Genomic DNA, 8,168 nt, shown 5'->3' on the forward strand with positions numbered 1-8,168 from the left:
ACTTTACCCGCTCTATAACGCAGTGAAAGAGCTCCTGTATTGAACAATCGATTCTCGAGCCATCGATATCAACCTATTCAGCACCACCACCATGGACAGTACCTGCTAACGTCGCACGCAAGAAGGTTTACCTTAAGCAACATCCTAAGGTATAGTTCGGGGAACACGCCTAGAACAGGTATACCTTTAGTTAAGATATACCTTTAGAGTCTTCGTAGCGAGCTAAGAGACAACGTTATCGGGAAACGCTGCCCTGTTCCTCACACTTGGAATAGAATAGAACAGAACAGAATAAAATATAGAATAATAGAATATGAATTTAATATATATATATATATACATTTTATTTTATATCACATTTATACTTATTTAATATGTCTATCTTTTCCTTAGCACATAAGTGTCTCTCTCTCTCGCCATAGAATATAATTACAGTTATTTATTTGCTTAATAAATGTTGCAAAAATCTTGTTCCTTTATTTTTTTCTCGTAATGTGTCACATGACTGATGCCTTTTTATGTTATTAATTTCTTTTGTTTCCAGACCACACAGCGAGTCTGGTGCTATTGTCGTCCCTGAAGGCTCTTCCTCGCTCTTCCTCTTTACCTACTCTAAAAATACCCATAATGCTCCGTGACGGTGCGTCAGACCTCAGCAGCACAGGAACGATTACCGTTACGGTGTGTCCATGCCAAAACGGAGGCATGTGGGCGGAAGAACGAAAACAACAAACGGACGAGAAGGATAAAGCGTCTGTGCCGGACTGGGAGAGGCAGGCGGTGTGTTTGCCTTCACCGTCAAACTCCCCGCTCCTGGGCGTCAGCTCGGCCGCCATGCTGGCCATCCTGACCTGTGCGTCCACTCTGCTGGGTCAGTTCTGCTTTTCAGTCCGTTTCGTCAGGTTTTGGGATTGCTGCTCGCCCTTCGCTCCGCCTCTATACCCAGCTGGTTTAATGATGTGTTGTTGCTACATCTGTCCATCACTCCCTGTCTTCATCCACCATTGCCTCCTGGCCTGTCTTCAAATTGCAACTTTTCTTCCATATATGTGTGTGTTTTTTTTTTGGGTCGTTCAAACTTTCCGCCGACCTGCCTCGTTGTTTCTCCTCCGTTTGTCAGTTGGATTTGCTAATGAACGTGTTTGGGTTTTATTTCTGCACTAAGTCACTCATCATAAACCGCAGTTGATGCTGAGGGCATCGTATGGCATTTCGAGATTGCGGAACAAGCCACCCTCAAGGTTCCCCAAATGACATTGAACACTCCAACTTTACTAAAAAAGTCAGTGAGAGGTGGAATAGGCATTTTCTACAAATACACTTTGGGGTCTTACAGTGTAGACATATTGCAACATAATTTCCCTCACTGTTTCACCTGCACATAAAAGGGTAGTTTTTTAAGTAAACAAATATATACTGTTTTAAAGCCACATTTTCTTTGATTTTTTTTCTTTTTAAACATTTTGAAGTCAGCCTTTCATGGGCGCCTGCTAAAATGCTCCACAAACTTCCTTTCTGCATCTTAAATTAGTTGTTGTTAACTGGTTAACTTTATCTAACTTGGCTTTACAGAAAATTATGAAAATATGGCAACTCTGTATCATAATGGAAATATTGCCTGAAATTGGAAGTGCATTAATGTGTTTTCTCACTGGGAAGTTTATAGATATTGGCCTTAGTTATAATATTACAGTTTTTTTTGGAAGTGTTTACCATGATATAATTGCATTTCTGCAAAAATAACGCAATTATCATTTGTATTTTGTTTTCTTTTCAGACAAAAATGAAAAATTAACAGTGAGGGGGGAAAAAAGCATTTAGGAGACACACTGAAAAGCATTAATAATGATTCACTACATTTTAGTTTTCAGTTTAAATGAATAAATATTAATTTAGTTAAAGGAGTTGGAGTAATTTTGAATCATTTTTAAGAAACTAGTTTTTGGACCATTTTCCATTGCAGTAAAGTGTTCAAGTGTTGCCATATCGCAATGTTAACCACCATTTAAAAACTTTTTTTCCAAAAATATTTAAATTCATTCATTCATTCATTGTTATTACAGCTATTTTAAAACCGACAGTTTGTTATACTAGTTTTTCTTTTATGGTTAAATGTTAAAGGATTATGCTTTTAGGAACGATACTGAAAAAAACTCTTGATAATTATTAGTTTAATTTTAGTTTTGAATTTGATTAAAGAAATAATAATTTAAAAATTAAAAAGTTAATAAGAAACTAGTTTTTGGATCATTTCCATTGACAGTGTTTTGCTAGACAACAATATTTCCTTTCAGTCTTTTTATGTATAAAAATTGAAAGAGATGTTCCAAGTGCACACATTTTTCATAGGGAAAACCTGTGAACTGCTATTTAATATGAAATCAGTCTAGCAAGAGAAATATATCGTTTTAAACACATTAAATGTCAGTGTAATGTCCAAAGGTTGAACAAACAAGAATCTGTCCATTTTGTACCCTATTCATGAAAAGTGGCATTAACTTCCTGTCATTTTCTCTCGCTCTGTTTTGTTCGAAAGTGGTGGCGGCGCTCTCGCTATCGTTGCGAAGGCAGAAACGGGACACTCAGTCTCCTGTGGAGGATGATGAGATCAGGGAGAACATCATCACATATGATGACGAGGGAGGCGGCGAGGCGGACACGGCCGCTTTCGATATCGCGACCCTGAAGAGCGCCCCCCAGAGCATGCGCAGGGCACAGCGGCTTCAGGACAGCAAGAATATGTGAGTGTGTTTGTGTGTTTACAATGACTTTGATGTTCACATAAATAGACATCTCATTTCATCATTTGAATCTCCCAGGTTTATTGCTGGCACTATCTGATCTTTTAAATCATATGTCATTTCTTGACATTTGGCTTAGAAAATGCCATATTATATTAATAGCCCATGTGAATCATTCAGCTTGAATATAAGCTGACATTCACCAAAAACACAAACTGGTGTATCTTCCTCTCGAATCTCTGGTTACTCTGAATACGTTCAGTCACTCTAAATGATGTTAAATGTATATCTGATTAATGAGGGCTCTGTACACAGGAGTGTGTGTGGTTTAATGAGCCTTCACAATGCAAATCTGACAGCTGTTTCAGTGCAAAATTCATCTAGTTAATATTTATGCCGTTCAAACCCACTCTGTGATCTAGTCCTCTATCCATCATATTCCTGTTTGATGTCATTGTAATACTCCTGGGCAGGTTGGTGAAATACTTCACACGCAACTATTTTTAAAGACACAACTGACTGTTTTTGAATCGTTGCATTGGGAGTTTCCACTGGGAGTACAACAAATCTTTTAATCAAACAACTTTTTTGGTAACTTAGAAATATCTGGTTTATCTGGTTTTGGTGCAAAAGTTGCAAGGAATGTGGTTTTCTTTTAAAAGCCCAATGAAATGCTCAGATCTGCAGTTTTCCCAAATTTGGTGATGTATTTCATAATTAAACAGAAGGTTTTTTTTATTTTTAATGTTTATGTAATTGATTACTATCTTAAAGGCGTAACTTTGGAAGCTCATTTCTTGCCACAAAAATGTATTGTAAATCATAATTGACATATTTGACATAAAAAAAATCAAAATTATGAGATACTAAGTCATAATTATAAGATAAAGTCTAAATTGTAAGATGCTAAGACATAATTTGAGATTAAAAAGTTGAAATTTTGACAAAAAGTTATAGTTATGACATGTTAAACATATGAGACACTAACATAATTATGAGATAAAAAGCCAAAATTGAGATATTAAGTCATAATTATGAGGTAAAAGTTAAAATCATGACATGCTTAAGTAATAATTGAGGAAAAGATGAAATGATGAGATACTAAGTCAAAATTTTGAGATAAATATGATGTCCTAAGTAATAATAGAGGAAAAGGTTAAAATTATGAGATACTAATTATGAGATAAACGATGCACAATTATCAAGATATTAGAGATACAAAGTCATAATTATGAGATATCACAATTTCCACAAATTTGCACCAAATCAGCGTAAAGTCATAATTATGAGATAGAAGTGAACATTGACAAAAAGTAATGTCAAAAATATGAGACAATAAGTCACAATTTTGAGCAATTATGAGATACTAAGTCGAAATTTTGACATACTATGGAAAATATCTAAATTATGAAATTATAAGTCATAATTATGAGTTAAAAAGTTAACTTTCTCATAATTTTGACATTTTGTGTCATATTTTTGACGTATGTTATAATCATAATTAACTTAAACATGATTTTTTTTCTTATGTGGCTGAAATAGGCTTCTATACTTAACCATTAAACTAATTAATCCATTTAGATTCCTAATTTCTATTTTATTATAACAGGTATTCTCAGGATAACTTGGACAACATCAGAACCTTCAGTTGGAGTCAGAGTTTGGGTTTGGACCCGCGCCGTCCCGTCTCTGCACCCCTCTACGGACGGTACTGCTACAGCATCCAGACCCTTCCAGCTTCGAGAAACAGACTTGGCCCATTCAACTCCAGGCTGGATCTCGCCAAACTGGCATACGTTCTTCCCGGCAGCCAAGGCCAGGCAGGCGGCCCTTTAGAATCCGGTTCTGTATTTATCGGCAAGAGCAGGGATGGATCAAAACATAAAAGAGCAGACGGATCCACCGACAGCATTCCGAAAGAGAGCGAGACAGGAAGTGAGGTCATCTCTGAGAGCCACACACTCAGCCGGGATCAGGTATCCTTCCTGCCACAAACTATTTATCACATTACAATTGTATAGAGCGCAACAGATGGGTTCTGGGAGTGAAAATCCCATATATTGTCTCCATAAACAAATCGATTTTTAATTATAATTTATAAACTTACCTATACAGACCTACTATGACATCTGAGTATCACGGTCGGCACTTTTGACAACACTACATCTGAGGTTGGTTAGCGCTGAGATGTGCTTCTTTCAAAGCCACAAATCAGTGTGAATTCAACTTAATTTCCACCATAGATCCACCAATCACAGAGGCTGCTGTTGCTAAAGTATGTAAATGAAGTTTGTAGCAAATGAGCTCATTAGTGGCCAATAGTGAGTCAGTTTCCTATCTCAAACTATGTATATTATATTTGTATTTTCTAAATATTTGCAATAGCCATAAAATATACTGTTTTGTAGTTATAATACATTACTAAACATCAATACATTTATTTATTTACATCATGCACATTTCTTCTTGATAAGTAGTTTTTAATGTTGCCTTCATTTAAAAAAAAATTTAATTCCTGTGGAGGAAATGAATAAGAAAATCTTTGCTCTCTTTATCATCTGATTTTTAAATCTTCATGTTATGTTAAAATATTTATATTGTCTTTAAATCTGAGATCCCATATGAATGCATTGACTATTGAGGATGCAATAAATTGATCAAAAGTGACAGTAAAGACATTTATAATGTTACAAAAGATTTCTATTTCAAATATCAAATAAATGCTGTTTTTTACATTTTCTATTCATCAGAGAATCCTGAAAAAAAAATGGACAGTGAAAATGTCACTTAATGTCAAAAAAATCTAATTTAAAAATGTTGTTTCTTCAGTAGAACACAAAGAAAGATTTTTAACTCAAACTGTTGCAGTCTGTCAGTCATATAATGGAGGTGAATGGGAATCACGGCTTTGAGAGTCAAAAAAACATACACAAACAAAACCAAATTAAACCCTGCGGCTCGTGACGATACACTGATGTGTAAAGACACGAAACGATCGGTCTGTGCAAGAAACTGAACAGTATTTGTATCGTTTTTTACCTCTGATTTACTGCAATGTCCGAACTGTCCTGAGCGCATCCTGAGCGTGTTCGCGTCTTCTTCTTGCTTTATGGCGGATCGCAGACTTATTAGGAGTGTCAATGGTCCATTTGAGAGATAGGTGGCGGTAATGCACTTATAAGTCTGTGATCCGCTGTAAAGCAAGAAAAAGAAGAAGACGGTTCATGCGCCGACTGAAGAAGACGCGAACGCACTCAGGATGCGCTCAGGAATTCACTTCCATTATATGACTGACAGACTGCAACGGTTTGAGTTAAAAATCTTAGTTTGCGTTCTACTGAAGAAACAAAGTCACCTACATCTTGGATGCCCTGGGGGTAAGCAGATAAACATCAAATTTTCATTTTTGGGTGAACTATCCCTTTAATGATTTCTGAGGGATCATGTGACACTGAAGACTGGAGTAAAATTATGCTAAAAAATTCTGCTTTGCATCACAGGAATAAATTACACTTTACAATATATACAAATAAAAGAACAATTATTTGAAATTGTAATTATATTTCACAATATTACTGTTTTTACAGTAGTTTTGATCAAATAAATGCAGCCTTCGTAAGCATGAGAGATTTTTTCAAAACCACCCCTAAACTATTGAGCTATTAAATGGCCTGATCATGTTCTTCACTGTTTTCTGTGTTTTCTCTCTCAGTCTGTGCATTCGGACCAGGTTCTGTTCGTGAAGGGCTAGACGACTCCACCCCCGCCTCGGCTTTGGACAAGAACGGGGACGTTCCGCTCATCAGCACCAGCCAGAGCTCAATCAGCCTGGGCACGACGGAGATGCCGTTCAGAACGATGGAAGGTACTTTGCTGAGGCGCGGCGGAGGGATACCTTTGACCGGGACGACACTTGTTTACACGGAAGCTGCTGGACTAATGGGCTTGTACGGGGTGGGCGGGCAGAACTATGTGCCACACATAGTGATGCCCCTCCCTGGAGGGGCGGGGCTATATGAAAAAGGCTGGGACTTGGGGAATGGGAAGGTTGGCCAAGCGAACTCTGAAAAGGCAGGCGCGGATTCGTTGACAAATCGTATGGGCGATTTCCTGCAGCACCGTTTAGCCCTGGTGACCTCTGACCCCATGCAGCCACCATACGACTCGCTGCAGACATACGGATTGGAGGGGGGCGGCTCACAGGCCACGTCTCTCAGCTCGCTCGAAAGCGAGGCCGAAAAAGATACAGAGGGACAGAAACACAGATTTGAGGAGTGGGGACCCAAGTTCGACAGGTTGCTTGATATTTTCAGGGAGCGAGCGAAAGAAAAAGAGGATAACGAAAAACACCAGGGTGAGCATTTAAAAGAAGAACATCTGGAAGAGGAAATGAACAAGACAGAAGATGAGAGTGAGACAGAAACGAGAAAAGAGGATGAAAAAACTGATCTGAACGAGACACAGCGGGCCGAGGAGGAATAGACTGAAGAATTGGAAGCAATGCACTAAAGAGGAAATGGGAGTAATGAGGGAGGATGTGATGTCACATCGTGAGCTTTCAAAAGCAATAAGTGCTGAAAGGAGCCAATGAGCACAATCTGGACAAAGAGAATTTTATATGGACTTGCCAAAAACCAGTATGGCAGTGTTTTAGAGGAGCAGAGAGTCTTATGTAAGTCACTCGCGTTCATTTGATGTCCAGCCACACACACACTGCTTACGTTGTAAAATACAAACGTCATCTTTATCTAAATCTTTTACTTACTTCTCAGATTTTCAATGTGGTCTCAGACTTTTATAGCCAGGATTAACATAGTGATCAGATCACCAGTTGTTATGGTCTCACGATGTGAAAAAGATGACAGACATGGCTTTCTTACAATCTGCTTGATTGATTTAATCAACAGTATCTGATTATTTATCAAATATCAGATTCACCGCTGGAATTTTAGTATTATTTATATAATTTAATGTTAATTTAATTTAAATAAATAAATATTAATTAATTGTATCTTTTTTTTTTTATGTTTTCAGCTTTTATTTGATTTTAGCTTAATTGTTATTAATTTTGTTTTAAGATTTTTCCAATTTTATTTGTGATTAAATATATCACAAATAAAATACAAAATAAAAGTTTGTGTTTACATAATATATGTGTGTACTGTATATATTTATATGTATATAAATACATACACATATATGTATATATTTAAGAAATTGTAATATTTATATTTATAAATCATACATACAAACACATATATACATACACAAACACACACACACACACACACATATATATATATATGTATGTATGTATGTGCATTTATATACATATAAATAATTACATTTATTTCTATTTCAGATGTAGTTTTTGTAATTTTAGTACCTAAACTTTTTTTTTAGCTTAAGTTTTTCTTTTTATATTTT

At 36.5% G+C, this 8,168-nt stretch overlaps 1 pseudogene; it reads left to right on the forward strand.

Moving 5' to 3' along the window:
* The window catches only part of LOC107714970 (cadherin-11-like), a 93,600-nt pseudogene extending 85,926 nt beyond the window's left edge, over positions 1–7,674 (forward strand).
* The last annotated feature ends 494 nt before the right edge of the window (positions 7,675–8,168 follow it).

This window comes from Sinocyclocheilus rhinocerous, unplaced genomic scaffold (assembly GCF_001515625.1).
Source record: "Sinocyclocheilus rhinocerous isolate Xijiao unplaced genomic scaffold, SAMN03320098_v1.1 scaffold28, whole genome shotgun sequence".
In the NCBI taxonomy this organism is placed as follows: domain Eukaryota; kingdom Metazoa; phylum Chordata; class Actinopteri; order Cypriniformes; family Cyprinidae; genus Sinocyclocheilus; species Sinocyclocheilus rhinocerous.